Genomic DNA, 14,463 nt, shown 5'->3' on the forward strand with positions numbered 1-14,463 from the left:
TAAAATCTGATTCCACCAAAGACCATCATGATTGAGTCAAGCCTTTTTTGTGCATCGATAAAGCCATTTCACTAATCAACAATGCAGGGGAACTTAAACAACAATACATTCTCAAAAAAAGATTCTCAATACCATAAATGTATAATAATACATCAATCAACTTCCAGAAACAAAGGGACAAAAGTAAGACACAAAGCACAATACCTCGAGGGTTTGCAAAACATGTTTTATAAGAGTTGCTCTTCTTGCCAATGCATGAAGTTTCATATTTAATATATCCAGACCACCCAGTCCATATGGCATAGACAACTTATCCCATGCAATCAACATAGAAGCATATTTAGTATTTGCATGCATATACTTATATTAATGTTATTGGCCTTCAAGCATAGAAGAGTACCAAGCCTTGACCAGATGTTAAGAGCCCGAATACAATGTTTGTACATGACCACATTCAGCCAGTTTATCCAAATAGGCAAAAAGGAGGGAGAAGCCACATCAAAAAGTAAAGGACTTAGTGGGCATTGTTGCCTTATTGAGTTAGAAAAATGAATCTTAGAAAAAATTCTACCATTAATAATGATTTTGGATGTTGCTTGATGCCCCAACAAGTAGATACATCCACTAATTTTCTCTCCAAAGACATGGGAAGGAACTACGGAGACATGCAATGTGTGAAAGGCCTTTGCAATGAAAAAATACCATGTCCTGCTTAGATCTAATTGTATGCTCGTCAAATAGATCTTTAAGGTCTCGTGGTTCCTATGATGTTAAAATTCTCTTCTTCTCTCTCGCGCGTGCGCGCGTGCTAATAAGAAGAGGAAAATGGTATAACCTTTCTATCACCCAAGTGTGGTAGATTGGTTATGCCATTTCCCCCTCCCTCAGGACTAAGTGGCATGGGCATGGGAGGGTGGGATCTACGGTCGGGGGATTGTGGGCCATAGATCTGGAATGCGGGCACCCTAGATTACTTTTGTAAAAAGTAATCTAGGGTACTCGAGTATTGAAAGTAATCTAGGGTACCCACGTTTGCAGGCGCGGTGTTGAACCCGTGACCTCACCCACGGGAGGCGGATACCCTAACCACTACGCCATGCGCACATTGTCAAACGTGGGGGCCCTAGTTTACTTAAAACCTATATGTACAAGGGCCGCAGTCAAAAGTAATCTAGGGTACCCTAGATTACTTTCGGTCTCGCCGCCACTGGGATCTACGGCCCACAATCCCCTGATCGTAGATCCCACCCTCTCATGCCCGTGCCACTTAGTCCTGAGGATTTCCCTCTAGAATAACAGATCTTGAGTTCAACTCTCCTCGTCAGATAGATCTTTAAGGTCTCTTGGGATAGTTTCCTACGACGTTAAAATTCTCTTCTTCTTCTTCTTATAGAAGATAGACCCACCTCTAACGAACCCTCGAGGAATTGGATGAACATATATGCTTTCTAAGTAGGGGGCCAATTTTAAGAGAAATAACCTTCGCCAACACCTTGTATAGTATTTGCATCATGGTGATTGGCAATCATACATGAATTTGGGAAAAGTCTTCTTAGGATATGTTTGATAATCCCTTGTTTTAGTGTGTGATCCATGCACTGTGATGTTCAAGTAGCAGTGATGAGTGGAACCACATGATTTGAGATTTCGCCAATGTTCCAACACGAAAGACCACAAACTCCAAGTGTTTAAACATTAGGAAGTTTTTTGAGAGCCGGTGAACTTTGCATTGAACCTGGTTGCAAGCTTTAAAAAATCCGCGATTAGGTGCATTTTGGAGTCAAAATACAACATTTTGCAGCGACAAGGTAATAGGCAAATATATTCAAGATATGGGTCGAGGTTGCAATCTAGGCGATGCATGGACATGTTTAAAATGCCGAGGAAGATTTAGAACACACTCGAACACATCGACAATCACAACTACAAAGAATATAAGTTTCAAGAATCTTACCAAATCAAAAGTCTGCTACAACAACCCCGGTCCATCAACATATGCAAAGTTCCAAATTGTTTTTACTGGTTCAGTGTTATAGTTTTGTTCAAGGTTTATCTCTTTGTCAACACAATTATATATTTTCAATCAAAGCCTTTTTTTAGCCTAAGTTATTGCCATGTCAAAAATTTGTACGGGTTATAGACACTACCACAAACAAAAGTGGTAAGACCTCCCATTTTTGTTTGGTTGAGTTCTTGTTGTCTCACTTTAATTGTTGTCTGAGGGAAGTGCACACACACACCTATGTTGTTGTCGGGGGGGGGGGGGGGGGGGGGCTTGCTTCTACTCATAGTTTCAGGTGATTTAACTTTGCCATGGTCTATACCAAGTCCATTATCCGTGGTTTGGGCTTGAGAGGGGGATTGTTGGGTTTCAAGCCCTAGTCGATGGTCGTCTATCAGTGGGAAACTACACTTGTTGGTTAACTGAGGAGAAACACTCTTTAGTGTGGAGTTTGCATGGATAAACTGCATGAAAATTCTTACTCTATATTGTAAAGGCTTTGAATAATCAATACAAGCATTCTCTATTTTTTGGTGTGTCGAAGTCTCTCTCTCTCTCTCTCTCTCTCTCTCTCTCTCTCTCTCTCTCTCTCTATCTCTCTCTCTCTCTCTGTTGTTCACCTTCTTTGCGCGGTGCTCTAGCTTCCATGGATCCAGATAGGCTCCATCCTCCCTAGCTCCATAGTCCTTTCACTGGCATGTGGATGAAGGCTAAGTCTCATAACAACGAAGCTATACTCCTTCAATCAATCCAACAAGGCCTAGGTTGTCAAAAAAATCCGTTGAAAGATGAGAAAAGGATCACTAGATGGAGGACTTCTATTGAGGAAAAAACAGTCATCCATTGTAAAGCTCCAAAAATTAATCTCTATAGCTTTATTTGCGAAATTCGCCTCTCCCTCAGTGATTTTTTTTTGGCGACCATTTTCTAGCAAGCGCTTTTTGGAATCCAAGGAGCAGATTCCAAAAAGATTCTAGAGAGAGAGAGAGAGAGAGAGAGAGAGAGAGAGAGAGAGAGAGAGAGAGAGAAAGAGAGAGAGAGTATGGATTGTGTGAGAAATAGAGATACATATCATAAGTAACAAAATACATCATTGCTTAGATCTTGGACTACAAAATACAAAGCTTTGAAAAGATGTACATCCATAACTCATACAAAGAATTACATCATCATCGCTTAAATCTTAGACAACAAAAACATAGATCGTGTTGAGCCCTAAGCATACATTTAATTTCATTCAAAATGCTTCATTGCTTAGATATTGGAAAACATCAAAAAGATGGACATTCATTATTCATAGAAAGCATTGCATTTGTAGTACATAAGGCATCAATTTATAAGTTAGGTCCACAATCAATTGCTCAAAGGTCCTAGTTTTGTAGTAGTGCTTTCCTCTATGGGTAAGAGATTATTCACTACAATCCCTAGCTGCTCCTTTAGTTTTCCCTCATCTGCCTCTATGATGATCCCATCTATCTTCCAACAAGTGATGGCGAATTGAGCAGACCATGGTTCAGAAGTGTTGGTGCAGTGCATAATTATGCCAACATGAGAGAATCTAAATCAAAATGGACAATACAAGGAGCTGGAAGAAGGCTCTCAGACTAGAGGAACTTTGTAAAAAGTATGGCACTAAGAAAATTTAGAGGATGTTAGCCTCAATGAACACTTTTCCTCTGACAGAGATTGACTTGACTACTATTCTATTGGACAAAGGGAAGGCTAAAAGGCAGAGAAAGTAGTACCTAGACCAGTTTATAGAGGTTCAAATCAAGCTACTAGAAGAACATAGATGCAGAGCTAGGCAACCCATTTAATGAATATGCAACAAGAATTTGTAGAAAAAAAGAGGCAAAATCATTGGCCAAAAGAAAAGGAGGAGGTCCAAATTGGTTGCTCACAGATGACGAAGAGGTAGAAGAATGGAATCTTGGCACATATGAGAACCCTAGAATGGTTAAGATTGATAAGCATCTGAAGCCATAGATTAAGGAAAATTCTAGGGCTTTATTTGAAAAATACAAGGATGTATTTGCATGGGAACACACTGAACTGAAAAGCATTGAATATGAAGTGTGTCAGCATAGGATACCACTAAAGCTCAATGCTAGACCAGTGCGACTGCAAAGATACAAAATGATTTTAACTATGCTAAGAAGATCAAGGAAGAGATTGAAAATCTCTTGAAGGCAGGGTCCATCATTGAGGTTGCAAGCAACGATTAGTTATTCCCAATTGTAGTGGTTCCTAAGAAAAATGGGAAGTTAAGGGTATGTGTAGACTACAAGAAGCTGAATGCTCAAACCTCTAAAGACCCCTTTCCACTCCCATTTATTGATAAGCTGCTCAATGAGATTGCTAGCCACAAGATGTATAGTTTTATGGATGGCCATAATGGCTACAATCAACTCAAAATTGCACCAAAGGATAGAGACAAAAGAACATTCATCATTGAATGGGGAGAATTCATGTACTTAGTCATGCCATTTAGACTGTGTAATGCTCTAGCCACGTTTCAGAGGTGTATGATGGAAATATTCAGTGAATTTATACACAAATTCCTGGCAATATTTATGGATGATTTCACTATCTTCTCTTCTTGGAGATGGCTTTTGAGAGATGCAAGGAGAAGCAAATTTGCTTAAATTAGTTTTCATGGTATGGAAGGGTCATCTTCTAGGACACATCATCTCTAAGAATAGCATTAAGATGGCTAATGATAAGATTAAATGTGTCCAGCAATCCAAAGCGCCAAAAAATTTCTCTGAATTGAGCTCTTTCATGGGGTATGCGAATTTATATCGAAGATTCATCCATATGGATGTTTGCAGCTAAGGCACTTGTCATAATAATCAATATCTAATTCTCCTAAATGATTTTCTCATGTTAAACTGATCATTTAATATGGGGAAGTGCCAGGGGAGAAAAAGCTAGAATATTGACTAAGCTAGCAGACCGGCCACAGTAGGGATCCAAAGGAGGGAAAATAGGGATCCAAAGGGGAGGACATCTGCAAAAGAGCCATGTGCAACAATGGGCTAAAAAGACCCTAAGGTTCAGCCCATTAAGACTTCCAAAATGCTAAGGTTCCAAAATTCAAAGGTTGTGTCCAAAGGTCAACCCTAGGGAAAATTGGATGCTTTGTGTGTGCCCTAAAAGTCTTTGCACATCCCTACATGGGAGGGGGCGAGCCCTAAAGGTAGGGGATGAGAGAGAAAGCCACACACACACACACACACAGGCTCCCTTTACATAAAGGGAATGAGGGACACATGTCAGCTCCCTAGGCCAGATGCCCACAAGGTGTGCCCAATTTCTATTCGATGACTCTTGAAGTGGACCAATGAGAATTAAGCTAGAGTAAATCTAGTTTAATTAATTTAAAAACATTTAATAAAAGAAACCAAAGAGAATTAAGTCTCCTAGAAGACTATTGGGCAGTCTCCCAAGGGGACCAATGAGCATTCGGGAGCCCCATGGCTTGCCTGATTCCTATTGGCCAGGAGGCAAAGGGGTCCAATGAGAGTTTAGTTGAATTATTAAATTACCTAAAGCTCTCACAAAAGGGGAAAGGGGGACACATGTCAGAAGGCTATCACTTATGCTGCTTAATAGTCATTGGCTTGACCTGGGGAGGTCCAAAGAGGGTAGAGCAAGAGCAAATAGCAAAAGGGCTCGCCCAAGAGAGAGAGGGGGCTGATTTTTGCAAGGCATTATCACACACACACTCTCACACAGTCTATGTGAGAAGTAAAGAAGACCATCTCTTCCCAAGCTTTAATGGAGAGCTCATCACCTACTCCAAGCTTGTGAGATAGAAGCCTACATCGACACACTCTTGGCATGTGGATGCAAATCCAACCAAGAGCCAAGCTTCGATGCATGCTCATCTCCTCTACCATGCTAATTACTAAGCTAAGCTATGCTAATATGAGTGATTATGTGAGGAGATGTACATCTTTCTCGTAAGACACTCCTTCCTCTCAATCTACTCTCATACCCTGCTAGCTCTCACCATCTTCGAAGGTGTGTGAGGTCTTGGGTCTAAGACCGGGGATAATTAATGTTGTGTTTGCTAAGTGTTTTGCTTAGTGCATGAAGCTTTCATCTTCATTGCACTAGCTAGTCTTGAAGGAACACAAAGAATTGTATTGTACAATGTCTCTCTTGATGGGAGAAACCATAATACAAAGCCTTTTGGAGGGGGGACCGGCTCCATGCAAATCCGGTCCTCAACTGTTGTCAATAGCTTAATTTCTCTCTCTTTTGAAAGTATTGTTCATGCTATCTAACTAGGTGTTATGATTTTTGTTGCTCTCTCCACACAAGCACTCTTGTAATTCTCATTAGAAATCTATTCTAATGAAATGCCCACTATGTTCATGCTAATTTCCGCTACACACAAGTTTTTAGGCCATTAAATGTTACAACACTTCCCTTATATGGGTTAACCAAGAAGGGGAACAAGTTCATTTGGACCTAGGGATGTGAATAGAGTTTCTAGTGCTTAAAGGAGGCAATCAAGAGGAAGACAATCCCTCCGCAACTAGACTGGGTCATAATTTTCCATGTACATGTAGATGTGTCTTGAATGGCGATGGGGGCTATACTCGACCAACCTAATGAGAAGGTGGACTATACAATTTACTTTGCCATTCAACTCAGCTAAACAAGGATACTCCACTACAGAGTGAGAAGCACTAGGAATGGGTTTCAGTGCCACAAAGGTCAAACACTACTTGTTGGGCAAACTATTTCATTCTACGTTGATCATTGTTGAGATAGGCATGTCCTTCTTCATCGACTATGGGAAACACCTCTACATGTGCATACCTTTTGCTATTGGCATTTGTCCTATGAGTTGTAAGTTTCTAAGAAGGGCTACATGGAGAGTTATCATCCGGATAGCCACTCTAGATTTTTACATAAATAAAGCCCAAGCCTATGTTGTATATTCTATGCTAAAGGTATTATTAGCCTTTTTTGTGTATTGAGTCCACCTTTAAAAAGGTGTGTGTACTTCTGTCTCTACTGTAAGAAGCTATGGCTGCTCTAGCCTTCAAACCACCTTGAGCTCATTGCACACAGACCCTCACAACAACTGGTATCAGGACTTGGCACATCCCTTTCCCACCCCCCTTGTGCAACACCTCCTTGGTAGCAAGCTTAGATCTTTGTAGAAAAGTCGGGTAGTAGCAGGTCGAGGGTGAGAATTAGAGAAATTGAAATCTCTTGAGTTTGAAGCTAAGCAATTCAAGGTGAGCTTTTTCGAGAGCATAGAAATGAGGCAGCGCTGTGTAAGAATCTAAGAGGATTGAAAATCAATTTGGTTTGCATCTCGTAAGGCAAGGCTCGTGAGTTGCCTGCAGAGCGAACGAGATGTCAAAATCAAAGCAATAAGGGGTAGTAGAAGCGAGCCAAAGGACTCTCAGCAGGCAATTAGCAAGAAATTGGGGCAAGCTCGTATCGATCGGCCTTGGTGGATGCATTTGCAGCAGATGGGCACCCCTTCTTGCACTCTCCGATCATAGGATATCTTTTACATCGTTTGAGCTTCCCCTGAACGATGTCTGCTGCTTTTGTCTCACTTCGCCATTTCTCAGTTTGAGCATTACACACACTATGTATAAAGGCTTTTGAAATAAGGTGTTCCTTTACTTTTGATGAGAATTAAGGTGTTCCTTTACTTTTGATGGGCTAGTGGAGTTTCACACATCACCCTTCCGCAAGTTCGACTCCGTGCTCAACTTGCAAGCTTGATAGCAAGTCGCCCTCAGACCCACATAGAAATTGCACAACCTTGCAGCGGGCATTTGAGAACTTTAAGTTTTACGAGGATTTCAATTCTCAACTTCATTCGAGGACTTTGAAGTTAAATTACGAGGATTTCAACTCTCAACTTCAAAGTACTCACGGCTAAAAGCTTCGCTTGTCGACTCAAGGCACACAATTAAGCTTCAAAGTTTTTCGAAGTCTTTTTACTTTACGCATTCTCTCAAGACGGAACAATTCTGTGAAGAGGTGCTACAAATCTTTTGTGAAGAGTGACTTCATGATCAGGGCATTGTTTTAATTTTGCGCTCACGCCATCTATTGTAAAGAGGTAGACACTGACCTTGACAAAGCGTCAAGCGTTAAGACCCCTCTGCTGTCACTATGGGAGAGAAGGGAATTGAAATATTTAATGGCGAAGGATTCCACACCTGGCAGACCAAGCTGCAAGGAATCCTTATGAAAAAGAAACTATGGTATGTTGTAAAATCAAGGGTAAGCAAACCATCCACTTCTGATGAAGGCACTCTCACTAGGGCCCAAATCGCACAAGCAAAAGCTAAAGATGAACAAGCACTCGGCATAATTATCACATCACTCCACGATAATTATGTGCACTTTACAGATAGTTGCACCATTGCAATCCAAGCATGGGATATTCTCGAACATAACTTTGGTGCTAAACAAAAGCAAAGTAAGATTAGCTTAAGGAAAAATCTTTACAAACTTACCATGCTTCAAGAGGAGGACGTTTCAAACCTCGTTCACAGACTAATGAGCATAATCATGCATCTCAATTACATTCAAGTGCCAAGTCCCGGAAGAAGATCAAGTCATTGTGCTCCTGAGTGCTCTACCTAAAAGTTTTGACAACATAGTCACAGCCTTAGAGCAAAAGGAACCCATACCTTCTCTATAATATGTTATAGGGGAAATCAATGAAGAAGAAAAGAAAAATAAGAAGAAATCTGAATCAGTGGGAGGAGCTTATTTTGCATCATCATCATCATCATAATCTGGGCATCATCATCACCTAGATTAAATAACAAGAAGTGTTATGAGTGTGGCAAGCCTGGACAATTCTCCAAGGACTGCTACAAGAACAAGTATTGTAGCAAATGCGACATCAAAGGTCATCCACCATCAAAATTCCAAGGAAGCAACAACAAAGACAAAAGTAGAGTCAATATTGCAGAGCACGAGGACAGAGATGCAGCTCAACATGAAGAGGATTGTCTCCACGTGTGTGCCGTCCCCAACTACTTTTGTGAATATACAGTTGTACTATAGATATGGATGGTCTTCCACCTTCTTTGTTTAAGGGGAGGATTTCTTAGTGTATGTGACACCATATGATGAGACCACTCAGTCTATGTGACTATAGTCTGTGTGACTATTAGCTTGTGTGGCTTTAGGTCTCGATCCATCTTCATTTAGTATAGTCCATGCCTAAGGGGAGGATTGTTGAGATAGGCATGTCCTTCTTCCATGACTATGGGAAACACCTCTACATGCGCATACCTTTTGAGTTGTAATATTCTAAGAAGGGCTACATGGAGAGTTATCAGCCGGATAGCCACTCCATATTTATACATAAATAAAGCCCAAGCATATGTTGTATATTCTATGCTAAAGGTATTATTAGCCTTTTTTGTATTGAGTCCACCTTTAAAAAGGTATGTGTACTTCTCTCTCTATTGTATGAAGCTATGGCTGCTCTAGCCTTCAAACCACCTTGAGCTCATTTCAGACCCTCACAACAATCATCATGCACTCCTCTTTCTGATCTACAAGGTAATCATGTAGGGCACACTGATCATATGGATGATGTTTGTGATGGAATTTGAGTTTAGAATCTTCCATAAGCCAAGGAAGACACATTGTGGTGCAAATTTTCTTTCACGAAGTATAAAGGGCATGTCAGATACATCAATGAGGGATGAACCCGTAGATGTTGAACGCTTTTAGAATGGCACAATGGAGGGACCCAATCCAGAGTGGTAGGAGGTATATGATTTTCTTCAGCTGGGAGGATTTCTAGAGGATTGGTCCCAAGAAAGGAAAAAGGAACTGATAATAAAGAGTTTCAAGTTCACCATCATTGGAGGATATTTTTGCAAGCTAGCTACAGTTTCCAGTTCGGTTCAGCTGAACAACTTGGATACTCTACTACAGAGCAAAAAGCACTAGGAATGGTTTTCAGCGCCACAAAGTTTAGACACTACTTGTTGGGCAAATTATTTCATTTCTACGTGGATAATCAATCACTTCTCTTTTTTTATCAACAAAGTAATGATTCAGGGTAGGCTAATTAGATGGATGATGTTCTGATGAAATTCAAGTTCAGAACACACTTTCACCCATACTCTTGTATCCCAATTATAGTAATATAAATATTTGATTCTGCTTGCTTGATCTGAACTAGCTCTAACTGACCAACCTAGAATAGCTATCATAAGTGATCAACTCATTCCAAGAAGCAACTAGGATGGGTTACAAAGATGTATTGGTTTGTCATTTACAATGGAGTAACCATTTCTAAAAGACACTTAGGAGTAATCTTGAATCAACACCTTCTAATCATGCGATGCTTTCTTAGCTAAATGAGCTTGGAATGCTTCAAAACTCTCGAAGAAGATTTCCAAGAGCTATAAAAACCATCTTGGACCACTGAAAGCTAATTCTAAATCAAAATTTGAATAGAAATAGTTTAACAATTTCCCCTAAGGTATATGATCATCCTCCTATCAAATTAAATTGGAAACTATCACAAACAACAAGTTTAGACTCGCACAACATAGATACAAACCTTCATTAAGCTGACGGTGTACATTGTGTAGAAAGAGCAAGAGGAGAGGAGTACAATGTACTTGTCAAAATGTTATGTAGCTTCAACTTCACCCATATAGTAACTTATTCAAAAGTCTCCCCATTTCTAATAAAGAATGACCCATATACCTAGGGCTTCTAAAAAGTAATAGATATAGTACAAATAAATTAAAAGATATTGGCACATTTACAACATGATAAACATTGGTGCAGCCCATACTTACTATCAGGCCTCGATTTGCACCCTTGAGCTTTAGTTGTTTCTTAGCTAGGGATGCAATGGTCATCTTGCAATAGGTTCTGTACTTCATATCATTTTCTCTTGCCCTTGTGTCAACTAATGCATGTTCCATGTTACATTAGGGAGTTGCACATTAATGCATACATAAGTGTTGCCTAGCCCCTCTATTTACAATTGAATCACACGAATTGGTTGTGGTGGTAGCACTTGTGGAGCTTCTTCATGAGCATGAGCTTTCCTCTTGAGAATTTTGAGTTTTGCTTCTTGAATTTGCAAGTTGTTCCTCATTTCATTGTTGGGTCTCATGTGCTGATTCTAGCATCTCTGGTGGTGTGAGATGTAAGTGGTATAATTTTCTAGATACTGAGATTGGGAACAAAAGTATTGGTCATGTAAATTTGCAAAGGCTGAAGACGATGCAAACTAAAGAGATGGTTATAGGTTTGCCAATAGTTAAAGTTGCTAAAATGCATAAAGTTTGTGAAGCCTGTCAGTTTGGAAAGTAGGAAAAAGAATCCTTTCCTCATGATAAGCATGTAAGTAGGAATTTATTGGATTAAGTGCATACAAATGTATGGGGTATGACAAAGACTGCATCTATAGGTGGATGTAGATACTATGTGAATTTTATTGATGACAATACAAGGAAGTTATGGGTCTATTTCATGAAGCAAAAAACTAAGAAATTCTTCCACTACACCCACCAAGAGATGGACCAGAGGACAGAGCTCACGAGCAAAGATCCAGATAGCAAAGAAACCAAATCTAACATAGAGCTCAGTGGTGAAATCAAGCCCAAGAACCGGGATACTCCGTTAGAGTATCAGTCAACAAAAGAAGATGAAGAAGATTTTGATATCACAGTCCCATTGATCCATAAAAGATGCCAACCAACTAAGAAAATCTCCATGACACAAATCCAAAGATCAAAGGAGGAAGCTGACTAATTGCGAGAGGACCGACTGGCAAAGATAGCGACGGAGAAGGAAAAAATAGAAGAAGCCATCTTGGATACTGCTGGAGAAGATGACCTTGAGCTTGAAAAAAAGCTCAAGAAGATCAAGTCCAAATAATTGGAAAAGATCAAAAGACATTGATGCAAGAAAGTTGAAGAGGAAGTAGAGCTAGAAGGTTCTTTCAGAAAAGATATCCATGATGTACTCAAAAGAAACGTTGAGAAAAGAGAAGAGCATGACTCTAAAAGACAAAAGATAGATGATTTTGAATCCTTAGTGGATTCATAAAAAAGCCAGTACTCCACATGGGAAGAACCATGAAGAGACGAAGCTGCCAATGGCCAACAACAAGGAGGTCAAGGTAGAGATTGAGAAACAACAGATCTCCCTGAAACCTGCAACACCTCCTCTTGCTATGTATGAAGAAAAAGAAGAAGCTAACGACCAAGAAAACCAAATAGAGGTTGAAATAGATCTAAAGGAGACAAGTGCACAAAACAACCGAGAAGGGAAACAAGAACAAACAATGGACCAACAAGGGGAAAGAGAGGAAAAAAGAGAGTTAGTGCCCAAAACTTCAAGGCAACCAAATACGCAAGTGGGCAGCCAAGTTCCACCCCATACTAGAGCCATCATTGAGGATGCAGACAAACTATTAAAATATTTTGAGCTAGAGGATCATCTGTAAAGTATAAGGCTCCAATTCGGATGCCAGAGATGCTAAAGAGGAGGTAAATGCAGCAAATAGAGAGAATGCAAGGCTGAGACAATAGATCGATTGTATCCAAGACGATAGGAAAATCCTGCAAGCTACATTAAAACAAGAAAAAAGAGAAGTGGCAAGTCTTTTTCAAGACCTCAAAGATCAAATTGTGGCTAATAGTGAACTCCAGGTGGAGCAATAGCCATTGGAAGAAAAGACGATAGGAGACAAACAAAGGTGCACAAAGATAAGTGAATCTTATGATGTAGTGAAACATACACTCTCAATTCTCCTTGCCATGCAAGATGTGTCCACTCCAGCCTCCACCTCTCACACACTTATAGCCATAACGAAGGGAATCAAAGCTTTAAGGTCGGAACTTGAACAAAAAGAATACCAAAGATAGATAATGATAGCTGGCTAAATGGCTATACAAAACCAAAAAGATCAAGAAATCAAAGAACTGCAGGAATAGCTGGCAAAAGAAAAATCTGATTTAGCTAGCCAAGATGAGAAGAAGGCGTAGGAGCTGCAAAGCAAGGATCAAACAAACAATGCCCTATGAGCTAAAGAATCAATGGTGGCCCAACAAAATGTACCACCACCAATAGATTTCCAAAGAGTAGATCTACCCCCTTTGGATATATTGAGCACATTCACAAGGCATGTGCTACACAAATTTGAAGAGGAAACTAAACTAGATGCCCAAGAAGAGCTCAAGAAATGGATAACAGACATCACAAACAAGGTTAATGGGCACTCTACCAAGGTGGAAAAGCCATCATCTAGGAGTTTCAAAATCTCAAATCATCTCTTTCCATAGCCGAACCACCCTAGGTTTCATTTTCCCATTTTTCTTTTTTCCTTTTTACCCTCTTGATGAACCCTCAATCCTTAGCTGCTATGTATTGCCATCTTTTTGTTAAACAAAACTGCTATAATGTTTGTTCTTGGTAACCATGGGTGTTATCTGACCTCCGTGGATTATGATTCAATCTCTCTCTCTTCAATTTGTGTGATCTATAGCCTCAATCAAAGAGCACGAGGCTCTCTACTCACTGATGTAAAAAAAAAGTGTAATGAAAGTCTTTTTTGCAACAGAATCTCTAAAGTGAACATGTTCAAAGAAGTTGACTCTTATCTCTTATTTTACATACAATGTCTTCTGGAACTTGCAAGGGTCTTCTTTAACAAGTTCCACAACCATTGTAGAAAATGATCCAAAATCTCCTAAGTATATAGATAGTAACACAACCACTCCATCAACAACATTGAAAACCATGATTATGGCATATTTGGTATCCTTGCAAGAGATTGTAGACAAGCAAGGTAAAGACTTACAAGCACTTGCAATATAGAATGGCATGCTAAGGGTTCTTGTTGTTGAGAATGAGCATCTCAAGAGGAAACTTGAGATGAAAACAACATGTTTGATGCAACTTGAAGAGGGAATCAAAGAATATAGATTCTCTCTTGTGGACTTGAATGCTTTAAAGAAACGCATGAGCAAAGTGGAGTATGACCATGTTAGCGGGTCGCTGCAATCAGATGTTTGCAGCATACCTGTTTTGGTACTAGTATAATGTCAATACACAGGGAAGTGACTTGTATGGGGCACATAGACTCTTTGAGGGTGTCAAACTCAAGAAGCAAACCTACACAACTAAGCTATCATTTGCACTAGCAAATGTATCACTCTCTACTCAGAGAAATCGGCGTATGTACTATCTCACCATTCTTGATCGTCATGCCATTTTGTCACTCAAACAAAGTCGAAATGCAACAAAACATTAGGAGGAGGTATAATAGGCTAGGGGCCAAGGCAAGTACAAAATAAAATAAAAAAGGCAAAATTCAATTGGATCATCTATCCAACCAACTATTGACTTATCTATTTATGGTACTAGGAGTCTCTATCTCTCTCTCTCTCTCTCTCTCTCTCTCTCTCTCTCTCTCTCTC

Source organism: Adiantum capillus-veneris, chromosome 22, assembly GCF_014529385.1.
Source record: "Adiantum capillus-veneris isolate H3 chromosome 22, ASM1452938v2, whole genome shotgun sequence".
Classification (NCBI taxonomy): domain Eukaryota; kingdom Viridiplantae; phylum Streptophyta; class Polypodiopsida; order Polypodiales; family Pteridaceae; genus Adiantum; species Adiantum capillus-veneris.